Raw genomic sequence first — 19,573 nt, 5'->3', positions numbered from 1 at the left:
TATAGGTTCTGGGAAGGTTTATGACTATACCACCAACCTGCCAAGAGAAATACCCCTTACAAAGAAATAGTCTCCTGCTTAAAAAAAAGTATTTTTCTTCATTCTTTTAAAACTAGAATTGATAATGGGGAGGGGTCGACTTCCCCTCCACCGACCTCAAGTGTCTCTAGAAAAATACTTTATATATTTTAGTGTGTTTTCAAAAACGCTTTTATTTATTTGAGGACGGGGGCAATATAATTATTTACTTGAGAGACACAGGCTACAATTTTGGATTCAGTCCAACTTAAAATTTAGAATCCATTTTAGAGCAGTTTTTACACTCACATAGTTTTGAAGATTTATAATTTTAATAAATGTTAAATAATATTACTAAAGTTCCAAAAAATTAGTGAAATAAATTTAAAATCTTAAATTTTAATTATGTCCTTAAAATTTTCCAAATTTTTATCATTCTTTGGTTTGATTTTTGGAGTATAGTAAAATTTAATTATCTTATTGGTAAATTTATTCAATCACAGAAAATAAATCTTTCTAATTATTAAAAAGAATATGATTTTTGTACTATTTAAAGTTTTTAATACACGTATATTTCCAAATATGCATATATACATATAGACATGTGTTTATCTGTATTTATGTGTGTGTATGTGATTTTACCTTTCCTTTTCAGTTCAAGTTCTCCCTGCTACACCTGACCAATATTTAAAAGAAATAATATTTAGTGAGCATGTAATAATTTTAATATATTGCATCCGATAGTGCCTGCATATAATATAGCTGTGAGTTGAAAATATTTTGTGTTATCTTTCAGTTACTAAAATTAGGCCCAGCAGAATAGATTATAGTGTGATATTTATGTTATACACCTTTGCTGTTGGACTTGAAATTCAGTTCTATATTAACAGTAGTTGAAGTTGTGGGGGGCTGGTGCTGTGGTTTTCACGGTGAAGTGGTGTGGTGGTGGTACACAGTCATGTGGTAGTTATCATGGGGTTCTAAAGCACTGAAAAAGGAGGCGCTATTTCTTTCTCCCCATATATATAATGAAACACCTGTGTATTAACAACATATACTACTCAACACACACAAACACACACACTCACACACACAAAGTCTAAAAGTGAATAATAGAAAAATGTAAAATTAAGAAGGAGTAAAAACTAAAGAAAGAGAGAGAAGGAGAATGAGCATTGGTGTGTGTGTGTGAGTGTGTGTGTGCGCGGCTGTTCTTCTCATTATTTAGGCTCTTTAGTCTTAGTTTCAATTTTTGGCTCCATTCACGCGCTGCGCATCTAGCAGAGAGAGAGAGAGAGAGATAGCAGAGCAATAAAGAGATATCAATAAAAAAAGGAGAAGTAAAAATAGAGATAGAGAGAGTGAAAATAGTAACATGAATCCTATTATCTTGTACACACCTTGAATCTTCAAAACTCTGTCTTTATACTTTTGTGCAAGACATAATGTAAACCGACTCTAATATAATTACATATGTAGGCGATATTTATAGTGATGAAATCCTAGTGAATGACGTGGTTTGCAGCTTAGATTGTTAAAATCATAATTAAAGCAAGTCAAATATTATTCTTGATTTGTAAATATAAATTGTTACTAGCCAGGCCCATCGTCGATAAATAAATACTTGACCACAGTGATAATAAAAAATCAAGTGAAGTAACATTAGGACTTAATTTAAACGTTTTTTATTACAGTTAAAAGTGATAACAAAATGTAATTGTATAAAATTGTGATAATGTTGGTGTTTCTAAAGTCAGTAGAAGACTCGAAAGTACCCTAATTAATCAGGTAGGTTGGATATATATGTAAACAAACAAAAAATATACACACAGCCATAAAAGGCGCCATTGTTTTGGGGTTTCCTATACTACACATTATTAATTTTCAGGTTTTTCTTCTAATATTTAGTAAGAAAATCTACCAATTAAAGCTAAAGATAAATATAAATTCATAATTTTGAATAATTTTGTTGAATGGACGACTGTAATCGCGCAAACCAATTTCCGTATCAGTATTTCAGTAAGTCTAATGTTTTTTCAAATATTTGTACTTTTTCTTGACATTTACAAATATCTATAATACAAAGTAGAACGATGTCTGTCCGTCTGTCCGTCCGTCTGTCTGTCCGTCCGTCCCTTAAGATCTCGGTAACCACTGAACCGATCGGATTCTACTCTTCAGGGTATATACCTATTGGTCCTGTGGTGGTTTTAAGCTATTTTCTTGGGGGGGTGGGACACCCCCAACCCCCCCAAAAACAACAAAAAATCCCCCCCATTTTTTTTTTTTTTTTTTTTTTTTTTTTGTAGAATTCTTTTGTAGAAATATTCTTTTGTAGAAGAATTCTTTTGTAGAAGAATTCTTTTGTAGAAGATTTCTTTTGTAGAAGATTTCTTTAGTTATTCTTATTTTTTTTTTTTTTTTTTGTCATCTTTTGGGGCAAAGCCCCTAGAGGCTAGGGGCGAAGCCGCTAGTACTATAAAACTAAGTTCTGTAAGTACATTTGGTATTTAAGTCTGTAAAGTACTGGTTGTTATTACTGCGCAAATTACGGACATTTCCCCCCATATTTTACTCAATATAAAGATCTTTATTACCATCCTGATTATTAAAGTTGTAGGTTTTTTTTTGAAGGGTTTTCGACAATTTTTTCGTATCTACCACTTCGGATATAGAGCCCCTGGATGCTTGTTTCTTTAAATCTGTTTAAAATTTGCGCCACAATAAAAATTCAACAATTGTATAAAGTTATTGGAAATTTTTTTCGCTTCTAATGATCTAGAATTTATTACAACAACATATTTTTTTTCTAGAATTGTATAAGAAATTTTCTCGTATTCATTCGAATCCGGTGGATAGGAACCGGTTCTCATTCATACGAAAAAACTATGTCTATCATCGTATTGTATCCAGCTTTCTACGAATATAAAAATGTACAATCATAAGATTAAAACCAGTTTTTTTAGCCCGTGCCTTCGGCACCTTGGGGCTAAAAAAACTGGGTTTAATCTCATAATTGTACTTTCTATATCCGCGGAAAGCCGTTTATAATACGATGCGAGAAATAACTATTAAATATCCGCCATTTAACAAAGGAGATGTTCATAAACTACTTATTGAGTGACGCATAGACAGTAATTAGAGAGAAGCTACGCTTTTGCAAAATGATAAAAAATGCAAAGTTGTCGTATTTATTGAAAAAGAATCCGTGTTTGGATATTAGTTTTCGCCCGAAACTTTTTTGTGGTGTTAAATTTCAAAAGGAAGAAACATACATAAAAATTAGGAAAATGATTTTTTGAGAATTGTCTTTTTTTCTGCAAAACAGTATTTAAAATTATTAAACTTTTAAAGATAGTTTTTCATTTTATACTGCTTGTTTGTACAATCCAATCAAAATTGAATAAAAATCCTGAAAGTTTGCCAACGATTGAGATAACTTGTTTATTAAATTTTGGGGACTTGTAGAGTTTACAGCCCAATGTCACCTCCCTCCCTGAGATTATAAAACCAACTTTGTTTTTATGATTTACTTGAAATTACGCTATAAAAATTTGCTTCTTTTTGTAAATTTTTTATTAATAAATGAAATTAATCTTAAATAGAAGTTTCCAGATGTTTCTTATATGAACTTTAATAAAGGCTTTAAAAGGGAAATAAAATTTTACCTCTCATAATAAATTCATTTTATAATAATAAATACCTTATTTCAAGATCAAAAAGTTTAATCTTACTAAATTAATTTAATGTGCTTCGACCAAATGAATTAAAGATCTAAAATGCTTTGTTTATAGTTCTGTTTTAAACTTTATATGCATTTTAAATGTTTATTTTAGTCTACCTTTAATACAAATACAAAATAAGATTAATTAAATGATTTAAGTAATTAAGTGTTAATCTTTCTATTTTTCAAAACTTAAATATTAAAAAGATAAAGTTTTTATTGTTATGTTATAAAATACTCGGTTTTGGTTTATGAATTTATGAAAAATAAGGATGCTGTGAGTATTGGTGCAAAAAATATGACGTAACAAAAAAATTAGCCAATGAGAGGCCGTTATTGACCAATGGTAAAATTTATAGTGGACTCTCATTGGCTATTTTTTTTTGTTACGTCATATTTTTTGCACCAATACTCACAGCATCAAAATAAGCCTACATAAGAGTACCAACCTTTAGGGAGTTTACCATCTCATAGTCATGCCTAACGCATTCAGGACCCATACATAGCTTTCCTAAAAAGCATTTTTAGTGCAACTTAAATAAGGTGGGCCACAAAGGGACCAAATTAAAACTTTCACATAAGAATTGGAGGGGAAAATTAAATATTCATCCATTGTTCTATTTGTGTAACCCTGGAGGTGGGTATAAGAAAAATTGCAGTGCCATGTGAAAGCAGCCTGTTCTCAATTAACGAGAAATTGTTCAGGTTTTTTGGAAGCGCAGCTACACTAAGATTAGTTTAGGATATGTCCGTCTAACCATCTTTCTGCCCGTCCATCTGGCCGTCTGTCCTTCTGTCCATTTGTCCATATGTCCATTTGTCCATCTGTCCATTTGTCCATCTGTCCATTTGTCCATCTGTCCATTTGTCCATCTGTCCATTTGTCCATCTGTCCATTTGTCCATCTGTCCATTTGTCCATCTGTCCATTTGTCCATCTGTCCATTTGTCCATCTGTCCGTCTTTTCATCTGTCCATCTGTCCGTCTTTTCATCTGTCCATCTGTCCGTCTGTCCATATATTCGTCTGTCTATCTGTCCGTCTGTCCATATGTTCGTCTGTCCGTCTGTCCTTCTGTCCGTCTGTCCATCTTTGCACCTATACTAAAAGTTAAAATTAACAGGAGTAAACTCCATAGCTACCCTTGGTATATTATCTCTACGCAGTTTCTCTCTCTGTACGCTCATTAATCACAAAACATACACACACGCTTATACATACACGTCTGCAGCAAGGTTTATTTGCATATATTTTGTTATCATATGTTCAAATTATAATTTCAAAATTACAATTGCTAAATAGATTCACTGTATTACAGTATACTGTCTATTTTAATCTCAAACATTACTAGCTTTCTGTTGCTGTGCTACTTATGTAGAGAATTGTTCTTGTTGCGGCTAAATATACTTTGTATTATCTTGCTAGCTTGCTGGAGAGAAGTCTTAGCAAATACGGCTCAGCCTGTCGTTTTCACAACAACATACATAACGTGCATAGTAAGCGAATATATTTGCTAAATAATATCAAATTCGTTGAAATTCCTGTTTTTATTGGTTCAATTTTTCGGGATGTACAAACTACGATTTCCTTTTTTCACTCCAAATGAGAAGATAAAAAAAGTTTTTAAAAAACATTACTTGGCCAATGAGGAATATTCTATCTTTCCAGTAAAATATCATTTTTATGTGATAAATAGCTTTTTTTAAAGAAAATATGTTGACGCTTATTATCCTTATTATCAAACCCAAGTAAATTAGTTTCAAGTTGAATATTAAAGTCTATCAATTGCGTATTGATTTACCACATGCGTCTAGATCAAGCTATACAGAAGTAACTCTACTAAAAAACTTGAAAGCATTTCACATTTTTGCTCACACTATATATTTTTCCTTTTTTTGAATAAAACCCTCGGAAAATAAAGAAAGCATTCTTTAATTTTCTTTCTTTAGTTATTAGATGCAAAGCTATTCAATACATGATTTTTTATGTCAATCAATGCCAAGAAGAAATTGTGATTTACTCTGCAGTTATCTGAGATAGACTGTTCATTTTTTGCATTAAGTCCTATTACCTACTCCATTTGTCCTTAACACTGTTGGAATAATAAATGTGCTTCTGATTTTTTTTGTGAAGGATACACTAATATCAAACATTGAGGAGTACTAGAGGAGAAGCCACTACAAATTCAAGTCAAACGATTTAAGCAAAGATAAATTAAGACATGATACAAAATTATCCGTCTAAATACTTTTTAATCAAATATTTCCAGTTGTCAGGAATTTTAAGGGTACGATTTCGGATCAGACTGCATCGTATTTAAGACGTTAAAAAATATTGCTGACTATGTTAAAAAGTTAGATCCAATACATAACTTGGATGGTGATAAACACAGTTACTAGATAAAGGTTATTAAATTAAAGTGTTTTTTTTTGTATTTACATTACATACAGAATGTGTCAATGAACCAATAAGAATATAATTTCAAGTATTAATTCGAAGCCGATTAACACCCGCTGGAATATAACCGGTTCTGAACCGTACTGAAAATCATATTTCGTATGACGATTTTCTACGAATAATGAAATAAAAATCATAATATTAATCTTTTATTTTTTCATTTTTCTACACGTTTTAAGCTGACTATAATACGAAAAGAAAAAGTAAAAAAAATTTTGGGGAGGGGTAATTTTTTTTTTTGGGGGGGGGGGGGTGTGGCCCCCCTCTTTATTTATTTTTAGTTAAAAAAAAAATTTTTAAATTTTTGTTGGGGGGGGGGGGGGTAATTTTTTTTCTAAGGGCGATTTCTTTTTGGAGGTTGGTGGTACCCTCCCCCCAAATAGCTATAAACCTTCCTGGGACCTATAAGAAGCTACACTGTTAAGGAGAACCCGATCGGTTCAGCGGTTAGCAAGATCCTTCAAAAACAAACAGACAAAAAGACATCCTGTTACTTTAGTATAAGGATTAAAGGACTTCTAAAAACAGAAAACTATGTTTCTTTTCTTTCTTGTTAAAATCTGAACAAAAAAAATGTACTAAAAGAACTAAGTAACCTAGAATATGAAATATTTTGTATAATTTTCTCATATTAGTGGAAGATTGACACTTTATTTTGACATGGCCAGTGCTCAAAAAATGTCGGAATTTACTTTTTTTCCTCTGGCCCTGAAGGTCAGCCTATGAATTAGAAGTTTTTCTATCAGGTTAGATAATAGGATTTTGGAGGATAAAAAATAGGTTAACCTATGCCATAGATGGCTTACCTATTTAAGAGATTACAGGTATATCTATGTTATAGATGGCTTACCTATTTAAGAGATTACAGGTATATTTCTGTGATAATGGCTTACCTATTTTGGAGAATATATGTATATTGTATACATATTTTATAGATGGCTTACCTATTTTGGAGAATATAGGTATACATATGTCAGAGATGGCTTACCTATTTTGGAGAGTATAGGTATACATATATAATATGCTTACCTATTTGAGACGTAATAGGTACTATGTGATAGATGGCTAAGGGCTTACCTATATGAAAGACTAAAAGTGACCCAAAATGAGAGATGACTTACCTATTTGAGTCATGATAGGTAGGCTTACCTAATTGGGATTTAATGGTTATTCCCATGTGATACATGGCTTACCTATTTGGGTGATAATAGGTACGCTACATATATTTGCAGAGAAGTAAACTTTTTTTTTCCAATGTTTGAGTAAATTAATCTCAAATTTGAATTGATGCTAACTTAAATGTTAAAAATAAAAATATTAGGTTAATTAAATCGTTTAATTGCTTATATACAAACACCTTTTAATTGCCTTTGCTAGAATTTATATAGAGTTAAATATTGTTAAAAAGTTTAAATGAAAATAAATATAAAAAAAATAACAATATAACAAACAGATTTACTCAATTTTGAATTTTAGTAGCGAAGCTACTATTAATTTACCATGACGGACTGTCTGTATGTGTACACATACATAAATGAATATTTGGACGTTACCATTTTTACAATCAGCAAAAAAAAACAGCTAGATGTTCAAACGTCAAAATGTATAAACCTCTTACAAAACTACAAAATAGTTAAATTTCTTAAATCTTTTGTTGGTCTTTAAATTGCATTTAAATTTATTTTTAGACTTTATTGTTATTTGATAAAATTCCATTATATTATAATTTCTGAATTCTCTGCTACTAATCAGTAAGGTAGGGGACATTGGGCTGTTTATTACACTAATCCCCTAGTTTTAGAGTAGCGTTTATTTATTTGTGAGACTTAAACTTTTATTGAACTTTAATTGGTTGGTGTTAAAATCGATTCAACCCCTAATTGAAACCGAAGGGGTAATTTCGTATATCATCATTAGGAATGTACATCAATTTATCGGTCATTGTCTTTTCCCTTTAGATCCCTGGCAACTAAAAACAATCTAAGATTGGTCAGGGTTTGAGGAAACATTGTTACATACTGGTCTCCAAAGTTTTATCTACACGTTTTTTTCATTCGTTGGCTTAAAAATGGGGACATTGATTACATCTTGATTGGTTTGTACAATTAGCAGTGTTAAAACTTTTCCACCAATAATAAGGAAAATTTTGTTTATCATAAATGGTGATATATTCTATTTGGCTTTCATTGCCTTTTCCCTTTAATTCGCTGAAGATGGTGTTTAATTCAACAGAGTTTAATTATTATAATTCTAAAATTTTGCTAATAATATTTGTAATATAATACACAAACATACAAATTATATCAAATTGCATTTCTCAAAATTAATTCTGAACTGGTATTTGCACTAAATTTCTTTTTGTCTTATATAAATAACTAGCAGCTACGCCCCCTAGAGGCCTCTAGGGCACTTGAGAAGGGGGGAGTTGAATTTCAAAAAACATTTTTTTAAAGTTTTAATCTTTTTTTTTTTTTAGGGGGGGGAATTTTTTCTAGTGCGAATTTCTCTTGGGACTCGGGAGGGTAATTGTACCATCCCTAAAATATGTATAAACCTTCCCAGGACCTATTAGAATCTACCCTGTAAAGGAGAACCTGATCGATCAGCGGTTAGCGATATCCTTCAATACAAACATACAGACAAACACATAGATAGACATCCTGTTATTTTATTAAAAGGATTATGTTATGTTTATGAAAGATATACTTAGAAATTAAAAGAATTATTTTTAAAAAAAAATTAAAACATACATCCTGTTACATATACACATTGTATATAGGACAGATTACAAACATAGCTTATATGCAGGGATAAGGGAGGTTAAATATGACCATTTTTCTTTAAATTTTGACCTCATGCCGTGGCAATTTGACTATTAAATATAAAACTTTTAAACTTGATTTTTTTTGGTAACGCAGTTGCTTTACAATTTATTTCGTCAGAAGTGCACGAGAGTTTCTTGAAGTAGTACCGAGAAACATTATTTAAAGCAAAAGTCAAATAATTTCAAAATCTTATGTTATTTCTGATTTTATTTACTGAATATTAATGTATTTTTTTGTATTATCACTGTATTAGAATTTAAAGCTCTATTTTATGTAAAATCTAGTTAACTTTTGTTGCTAAGCTACTTGTAATGATAAAAATCAAAGTTTCCACCTTCCCTTGTCCCTGGGATGTAAGAGAATTTTTATGGAATTTCCGGGAGTAGTATGAGTAAACGCCTCTTATTTGTGTTGACACTACATTCCTTACTATTTAATTACTATACAGAAGTATTTATCCATATATCATTCTCAAATTAAATAACTTAACAAATTTGATAGAAGCCTCCAAATATTTAAAAATTATTGTCGATATTTTGTCAGTATAAGAATGCAGTTATAATTCCATTGGACTGTCGACACTATGTCTGCCATGACCACCTTTTAGCCTTGAAATCGATAGAATGCTAATTTTATTGACAAGGAAGTTTTATGCCTAGTAGAACATATTCAAAGCTAACAAGAACAGTTTCAGTTTATTTATCCAAAAATCTTTGAGTTAAAGGATTCCTTTTTTATTGTAAACTTGCGGTTGTGCGCTTAACTTTGTTTTCAAAGGGGTAAGAAGTGGGTAGAAAATTAGCCCAAAACCATCCCAAGGCAAAAATCTAAAGATAATATAGCCTAAAAACATCTGAAGACCTATGTGAAGCTCCTGTATCAATAAGAACTCAATCACTATTGCCCATGTTATGTTATTCGTTGGCCAAAAAACTTTGGATAACTACATTAAATTTTTATTGTTTGTGTCCAAAGTTTTCAATTGATAATTTTCATATATAGAAGGGGTAGTTTGCTAATTATCATTTAAGATTTTTATAAATTCATCGTATATTTGTCCATTGTCTTATCCCTTAACATCCCTGCTCGCGCATTCCAATTAATGACTTTATGTTCTTTGTTACCAGACTGCGAGGGTTGGATAATGTCTAATTAATTAAATACCTCTAAATACTCGGTATGCATTCACTTGCACACATGTATTACAAGATCAAATAGTCAGAACAGCATATTATTACAAAAGCAAAATCATCAATTTTTTGCTGCAATTTTAACCTGGATAACCTACAAAGAACATAATAAACTAATTGATAACTGAGTACTTAATTATACGGTCTAACGTCCTTCAGACAACCTACCCTTTGATTGCATGACCTTTGTCTGAAAGTCCTAACAGTGCATGGGATCATTTTAAACGTTATTATTCATGTACAGTACAACCTCCTGCTTATTCGAATATGAAACACTAAGCTGATGTGATAAGCGGAATTGTTTGCACACCTAAATTATAATGACGTAGTATCAATCTATCTATCAACCTATGTTCATATCAATGACCTGTTCAAGAATGATTCACTAATTAAATATATTTTTTAAAAAAATAGAAATTAGTCATAAGCAGGTTTTAGTAATCAGAAAATTACTTCACATTGAAAGATAAACATTAACATTACATGACTTATTTCTTTTTTTTCTCAAAAACTGTTAAAAATAAAACATGGAAATAAAATAAGAATATTTCAAACTATGATAAATTATGCATAATGTACATAAGCATTGCAATTATAGGATGAATATCCGGATCGGAAATCTTCCACGACAAATGAAAAAAAATAATTTTGATAATATTTACACACTATTATAGTAGAGGGATAAAAATATCAATTTTTTTTTTTAATTAAACTCATTGACGATTAAATAGTTCAAACACGATCAGAGGTGGATTATTTTTTAAAAATTTGCCCCACTAATCGCTTAGTGGGGCAAAATTGTTTTCGTGAAAAATCCACCAAAAGCACATTAAAAATCTACAAAAATTAAACAAAATCATACAAGGGTTATTAACATAAGATTTTATTTAATTTTTGTAGATTTTTTATGTGATTTTGGAGGATTTTTCACGAAAACAATTTTGCCCCTCTAAGCGATTAGTGGGGCAAATTTTTTTAAGAATCCCCCTCAGATATTTATTTCATATCTGTAATTATAGGAGACCTAATTGTCTATAACTAACAGACATTAATCATAGGAAAGATCCACTTTAAATAATAAAGTCTGGGAAAGAAATCCTAAAATATCAATAAAATGTAAATTAAACAGAAGAATAATAAATCACTTGAAGTTTTATCTTCAAATCATAAATAAATTCGACTATTTACCATGAAATGTTGTGAAGCTGTTCTACAATTTTAACTATTAATGATTATGTGGTATTCGGCAACCGTGAGCCATGCATATGGCACCCCTGATCTGGGGTTCGGTGGAGGGTCAATGGCCCTCCCCCGAGTCCTGGGGAAGGGGTCTAGTGACCCCCTCCCTACGCTTAGAATTAATGATTGAATCTGTCATGTTTATTATGGTTAACTGTATTCTTAATTCTCCCCCACCCTTTTCAGGGATGGGGGATCATTATTGCCCAAACTGACCATTGTATATGTATTATTTATGCTTTTATGTTATGATTATTTATTCCTATCCATGTAATTATTGTTTGTTGTATATAGCTTCAGTATCTTTTAAACCTTCAATAAAGTGACAACTGAAAATAGATGTTGATCATTATCTAGTGAAAGCTAGAGAAGCGTAGCTTCTCTATAGTAAGGTGTCCACGTCTGTCACACTGCATGAATCTAATTGAACTCCGGTGTCTGCCATTTATCCTCGGCGGATACCACAACTTTGGTGACAGCTGTGTGAGATTACGGCGAACCACAAGTGTAGAGCAGACGCGCATCTGAGGCTAAGGTACTCCCAGCAGTGAATCTGGCAAAACTGACGCAAGCAACCTGAATTACCCACCCTGGACAGCAAAGTTTAACTCTGCACCCGGCAGTTGTGGAAGCGAGACAGCGAAATTTGACGAATAACCGCGAGCAGCGCTGATATCTAACGGAGAATTGAGCGCCAAAAGGGCTGAAACAGGCCTGCGGACCGGCTGAAACAAGCCAAATAAGTGTAAACGGCTGGAAATAGGCCAACTTTACTGCAAGAAATAGCAGGATCCGAACCAGTGGCGCTAGCAGGACGGGACATTCCCTGCCGCCATCAGCCGGATTTGGATCAGCGGCGCCAGCAGGACGGGACATTCCCTGCCGCCGATAGGCTGAAACATGCCACATAGCTGCAAGCTGCGAGCTAACATACGAGTGTAGTGCACCAGAACAGAGAAAAACTACGTCAACTCCGAGTATCCTGAGAAGCTACAACGCAGCCACCCATCTAGAAAAACAGATATTATGTTACATTGCAGGGATTACCACCCTGGTGTTATGGCCAAACAATAGATTTATGAGCAAAGCTTGGCAAACAAATTGTTGTGTTGTGATAAATCTAAGAATAGAACAGGCTTGGATTATTGTGTATTGTGATAACAGCTAAAAATAGAACAGAGTTGGTAAACAAATCTGTTATGCAATTGTGATAAGGACAAAAATAGAAGCTAGATGTAATATAATAAAGACCCTGATATACAATCAAAACATCTCAAGCCCACAGCACAACAACAATACACCCCTTATTCCAAGGGAAAGGGAGGAGCCCCTCTCCATTGAAGGCAAATACAATCAGGGTGATATAATAGATAAGCCTAGGATTAAGAAGAAAAGGCACTATTACACCAGCACACAGTTACCCCCCCTCCCTCACAGGGGGAACGGACGGAGTTACCCCCGTCCCCTCACGCGCTTCCCCCTTCCTACCCACACTAGACTAAGTCCGTCTGTAGTGTGGGACTAGCGATCGGACACACAGAGCGCCATTCACGGGTAGCGCAACAGAGTGCGGAAAATATCATAAATCCAACGGACGAAGCGGACCAATGAGAGAGCGAGTTGAGGGGTGAGAGCGCGTTTTCCCCGTGTGCGCGGATTTGACGGCGCGGACGCGCGTTACAAGGACAGGAGATTCCACGCACACACACGCACACACACTCACACCGGAGCGGAGCTACTCCATAGCATTTAACAGGGGTATTTTTAGCAAATAAAGAATTACAAGCTTCTTTCCTTCTAGCTCTAGTGTGATAAAGGAAAACCCAATCAGTTCCTGACAGCAGTTCAGACCCTCAACATCTATCTACCTCTACCAGCCTACCCTACAACCTCAACACCTAACTAGTGATAAGTACAGCTAAGCTATATCTTTGCAACTAAACTCCCAACCTAGTGATACAAACAGTGTTGGCTGTTAGGCTAGGAAGCCCCAAGTGACAAACCATTCATTTTAGTACTGTATAACTTTGTGCCCGCCGTTGCACCGTTGACCCAATGGACCAGCATCAAGCCCCAGGAGGTGACCAAGCCCCAGGATGGCTCCAGGATGACCCTCAGCCGGCCCCAGCCGAGTACCGCAAGCTGATGCTGAGCAATCTGCCGGAGTTTAGAGGGCCGCCCAAGCAATCCTGGTCGGCACATATCCGCAGACTCGAGATGTCATGGGCGGCTTACCGCGTGCCACCTCATGATTCCCTCAACCGCCGCAACGCCCTCCTACTGTCACTGGTAGGGCAAGCGGCGGAAATGGCGTCCCATCTGTTTGGCGAGGCAGGCCAAGCCTTGACCTACGAACAGGTCAAGACCGAGTGTGAATTGCTATTTCGCCCTGCTTTTGAATCCCAAACGCTTAAACAAGCGTTTAGGGATTACAAGCAACACTCGACAGAACCTATACAAGCGTACATATCAACTAAGTGCGCCTTGTATAGGGACGCCTACAACCATGAGGATCTTGAGTTGTTGGTGGACGAATTAAATCGTGGAATTCGTAACGCCAATGTAAAACGCCTCATGATGAACCATGAAATTACGAGTGTACCTGAGTACACTCGTAAGGCCATGTTCACCGTGACCATGGTTACTAAGCAACTGAAGGAAGGTGTGTGCTTAGTGGACTCGACCGACGGGCTGACTGGATCTGCCTGCATCCAGTTGCCCCAATATGACGAGTCGGAGCCAATGGAGATTGGCTCCTTGGCTCCGGGTCTCCACCAGATGGGGAAGGTCGCTCCAGATGACAAGGTTCCAGGCCGCTGCTACCGCTGCCAGGGGAGAGGCCACCGAGCTCGAGACTGCCCAACGCCTGTGGAAGTTAGCCTAGAGGAGAGACGCACCCAGCCACGCCGTGACCGTTCTGCCAAGTGTGAGCGTTGCCACTATGACGGTCACACGGCGGCCGATTGCAGAGCTGACTGGGCCCAGGTAGCCAGCCGCAGGCGCACCGCCGACAAGGGTGCCCCTCCAGGGAAGCCCAGCAGAGTGGCCCACATGGAAGGGAGCGCGCCCCCAGCACCACCACAGCAAGCAGCCGCCCCCAGAACTGCGGACCGAGCCGATGGGATGCCGCAGTTTGGGACTGTCCCAGCTAGGATCAACGTACTGGGCGGCGCGGCTGAACCCAACCGGGTTGGCCTAGGCTTCAGTCTTAACCACCTGGGGCCAGAGCTGATACAGCCCAACAACATAGCCGAGCCAGAGGTGCTGAGGCCCCAGCCTTTTAGCCTCAACATGATGGAACCTGCCCGACTGAGCCTACCCAGCAAGAGTGGAGGGGCGCTGCCCAGCGTCCCTGAGACGGTGTATGGGGAGGTCCTGGCAGCCGCCGAACGAGAGAGGCAGGAGGTGCTAGCCAGCACCTCTGCATCGATGTATGGGACGCCACCCGGCGTCGCCACCTGGGATGATGGGGGGGTGCTATCCAGCGCCTCCCACCTGGTGCCTGGGGCGACAACCGTCGCCGCCACCGAGATACCTGGATCCTGGAACGAGCCAGCCTCCAACCTGATGTCTGGGGCGACAACCGTCGCCGCCACCGAGAGACCTGAGTCCTGGAACGAGCCAGCGGTCCCAGAGGAAGGGGTGACACCCGTCACCCCCAGTCAGCCAGCGCCACCAGCCTGCAGGGAGAGCCCAGCTACATGCCATCCAGAGCCCCCTGCCAGCCAAGGGAACCCAGCTGCTCAACATCAGGATAAGTTGAATTTATTAAATGTGTTGTATCCAAGATATTGTAAAAACCCAGCCTTGCCTGTGCCCCCTGCACCAGAGGCTGGGGAGATTGAAATTTGGGAAAATAAGGACTTGCCTGTGCCACATGCACCTGAGTTCCTAGGGCAGGGGAGGGAAGTGAGTAAGGGCGAGCCTGTGCCACATGCACTTCAGCCCCATGCCACTGGGCATGCTTTGGACAAGGGAAGGGAGCACTTAGGGCTAGGGGAGCCGACACCCAGGCAAGTGCCAGTCGCTTGCCAGTCTGTCATTGGGGAGGGTATCGGGGTGCCTCGGCCGCATACAGATAATGCTCAATGGAAACTTGTATCTAGCCAGGAGCAGCCCAGCCGTGTCCAGTCCCAAGAAGCAGCCGTGACCAGAGCTGAAGATCCCCAGCCGCGTGTACGAGGAAGATGGTTGCCTGGAAGCCTCTCCCATTGGTGGATGGTCCTGTGGGGCCTCCTGCTGGCAGCCGTGTGGCCTACAACCAGCTACGTCCTGGTGGGGTGGGACTGTGCCAACCCCACCCATGTCACGTCTTACAATAAAGAAAAGATGTGTAACACGGAGCCCCTACACCAGGAGGTGCCCCTGGGCCATGAAGTGCACGTCCTGCAGCAAGTCAAGGTGAGGGAAACTACTGGGTACAGTTGTCAGCTCACCGTGTCCCAGTGGACATTCAGGTGTGGGGTATGGGGTCACCTCAAGGTGACCTCGGTCCCCACCCTCATGAGGCCAACCAAGATAGACCCAGAAGCGTGCCGAGACCTGGCCAGGAACCGAGTCTACACGTTGCCAGGCAAGACCCAGCCACTGACGTTCCAGCTGAACCACCCCCTGTTCTTCACCATCGACATGGTGGGCGCCCTCGTCAACAGCCCCGAGGGGGTGGGTTGTGAGGGGGAGGACGTCCACTTCGAGGGCCAGCTATACCGCAACGAATTAGTGCTCCAGGAGCGACGGCTGCTGGTCAAGGAGGAGACCTATGTGGTGGAGGATGGACAGGTGGAGTCCCAGTCTGACCACCTGACCCTAGAGTGTCTCCATTCTGAGCTGTCCTGCATCACTGGGGAAGCAACCTACGTGTGGGACCACCTGGGAAGAGATTGCCCCTTGAGGCTGATCCGCAGCCTCCAGCCCAGCCTGGTGATGGATGCATATCTGGTTGACCATCAGGCCCAGTTTTTCATCAACATGACCAACCCCACCTCGATTGTGAACTGCGACTTCGAGGCCCATGCCACAAACCATCCAGCGTTGTTCGTGGCAGCTGACCCAGCCGCGGCTGCGCTGCCCAGAGTGTCGGCCAGGGATGTTGACGTTCCCCTTCAAGCACAGATACATGCAGGTTATATTGGGTTTACCCTGGAAACGCGCATGAAAAGCACCGCAGCAGAAGAAGTAGCGGCCAACTGCTGGAAGCTCCAGCAACTAGACCCGGCCCACCCGGTGCGTGTCCAGGGGAGCACGTTCTCGGTACTGAGGGGAGACATCCTGCTGCAGCTGACCTGCCAACGTCACAAGTACGTTGTCCGCGAACACAAGGAGTGTTGGGACAAAGTGCCAGTAGAGCCCACAGGTTTTGTAGACGCTGTGACACGGGTATACAGTGAACACGCCACCAAGATTCCCTGCTCCTCCACCTACCCCCTGACTGTGCACGCGGAGGAAGGCTGGATAGAGTTAACCCCCGCTCCCAAGAAGAGGCCACCCCCGCTGGATACGCCTAAGCAGTTGTTGACAGAACCCTTAGATGACTTCAGTTCAGGTGGCTTGTATTCGCAGGCTGAGTTGAACGACTGGCAACAACTGCTGGCGTTCCCAGCATACAAGAGTGCCATGCTGACCGGCCTATCCTATGGCTCCTGCGTTCAGCAAGGCAGCTGTTCGGCCACAGGAGACCATGGGATAGTGTCCTACAACATTGACCGACTGGCGGAGGAAGGAGAGGCAGCCCTGGATGTCTGGGCTGGATTTAGACAAGCCATCCACGAGTGGGGAGATGGCGCAGCCATACTGTGTTTGCTGTTGTTGATCCTCAAACTGCTGGGGGACCTAACCATCATTTCCCTGGCAGCAGCACAGGGAGGAGTCCGGGCAGCCCTGAATGCGATATCACAAGTGTTCCTGTACCATCCAGCTTTATATAGGAAAGCGCTGGCTAGAGCCAGGCTCAACCATGCCAAGTCCCGGGACTTTTCAGTGGACTGGGATGCCATTCCCATCGGCAGGGAAGCAGCCGAGGAAATGGTGTCTATGAAATCAACTGACAGCGGGCATGACCGCCCAGGTAGGCCAGGACCGCCCTCTGGCAGACCCCGCGGCCCCTCAGGAGGACAGGCCGCTGCTCAGACGATCAACCTGGCAGCCAGTGCCCCAGCCGCTGCCAACAACAACCAGCAGGCCCCACTGCTGACTGTTCCAGCAACAACTGTGCCACCAGCAAACCTGATACCTGCCGGCGCTGACCAACGTGTCCAACCCAAGTCAGCCTCTGCCTTCTATCCCACATTGGGAGCCCATCAACCCTAAGAAGATACTCACCACTAGGATTCCATTGAATCATTATCGTTTGTATATATTTTAGCCCTAAGGAGCGGACCGAAGGCCTCAACCACTGTCGGAAGTCTGGTAGGGAAACCGCCTCCCAGCCTTCCGAGGGGAGAGTTGTGGTATTCGGCAACCGTGAGCCATGCATATGGCACCCCTGATCTGGGGTTCGGTGGAGGGTCAATGGCCCTCCCCCGAGTCCTGGGGAAGGGGTCTAGTGACCCCCTCCCTACGCTTAGAATTAATGATTGAATCTGTCATGTTTATTATGGTTAACTGTATTCTTAATTCTCCCCCACCCTTTTCAGGGATGGGGGATCATTATTGCCCAAACTGACCATTGTATATGTATTATTTATGCTTTTATGTTATGATTATTTATTCCTATCCATGTAATTATTGTTTGTTGTATATAGCTTCAGTATCTTTTAAACCTTCAATAAAGTGACAACTGAAAATAGATGTTGATCATTATCTAGTGAAAGCTAGAGAAGCGTAGCTTCTCTATAGTAAGGTGTCCACGTCTGTCACACTGCCGTAATCTAATTGAACTCCGGTGTCTGCCATTTATCCTCGGCGGATACCACAATTACACATGGGTATGAAAGAATTATCTGATGAAAATGCAACTTGTTTTTCTGATACATTTGAAGATTAATGAAATAATTGACATAATGTCTATTTGTAATCAATTTACAATGTTCTTTTTTTTATTCTTAAATCCTAACAATTGTTGCAAAATCATGGGATTATTGATATTAAAAATTTTAGGGCTTTGCTGCTATGGATGTTGTCATCCAAGTTTAAATAAATCTGGCAAAAAATCCAAGCAAACAAAGGAGTGTTTGCTAAAAATAAACTGAAGAAATCGAGCTTGCTAAAATTTTACCAAAAATTCATAAAATGTTTTAAACTTTTTTGTTTGTTTTGTTTATTTTGCTGGTTGTGAAGCAACACAGAGAACTTCTATTTCGGATCTATGAGCAGACAGACAGACATACGGACAAAATTGGTTATGTAATTAAATGATGTATTTGGACAAAGTGTCTCAAAAATCAGCCATGTGACGTTATAAAAATGAGAGAGATGAGAAGAGAAGTGAGAACGACAACCCCTAAAAATAGATGGATAATCCCTCATTTTTATGACGTCACATAGCTAATTTTTGAGAAACTTTGTCTAGTTACTAAATGATACACATTGGCTAGAAAAGTCTTTATAAGAAATTGCAGGCGCCTATCTAATATAGCAGTTGAGTAATTACCTATAGAAATAGACAAGTCATTATGAAAAACAACCCTGGAAAAAAATATGATGTACATAATAAACCAAACAAGCGGTTGCGCCATAGCATCTAGAGGCTGATGTTTTTTTATGCATTTGAAAAATCGTCTATTTGTAAGTTTATTTTTTTTACAAAAAAAATCTTGCTAACTGATGATCCATCTCGATTCTACTTTCCAGTAAAGCATTATCAGGGTCGTTGTCAAGTTTTTTTTTCGGGTTGTGGTGGTGGGGGAGGGGAGCATCCGAATTATATAACTTCCATTATGTAGATGATACATAGACATCTAAAACATGACCATTAATTCATTCTGTGTATATCATAGCTCTAATATTCTAGAGCAAAACATAATTCATTGCCTTTCAACTAAATAGATTTGATTTCTAGCATAGGCGGACAATTTGGATCCTATTATTATAACTTAAAGGATTTAACAATTTATATTTTATTTCAGTTGTACCTTAATGGATTCCACTTAATAATATTAAAAGTTTTTTTAATTTACATCACCA

At 38.8% G+C, this 19,573-nt stretch overlaps 1 protein-coding gene across 1 annotated transcript in view; it reads left to right on the top strand.

Moving 5' to 3' along the window:
• Positions 1-676: 676 nt before the first annotated feature.
• Positions 677-19,573, top strand: part of Sarm (sterile alpha and armadillo motif) — an 83,146-nt gene continuing 64,249 nt past the window's right edge. Inside the window, exon 1 of the mRNA XM_080158290.1 lies at positions 677-1,806. The gene's annotated coding sequence lies outside the window, so the exon portion shown is untranslated. The remainder of the gene's footprint in view (positions 1,807-19,573) is intronic.

This window comes from Acartia tonsa, chromosome 4, assembly GCF_053477335.1.
Source record: "Acartia tonsa isolate MP-2025a chromosome 4, ASM5347733v1, whole genome shotgun sequence".
NCBI classification, from domain to species: Eukaryota; Metazoa; Arthropoda; class Copepoda; order Calanoida; family Acartiidae; genus Acartia; species Acartia tonsa.
This window is presented reverse-complemented; position numbering and strand designations above follow the sequence as displayed.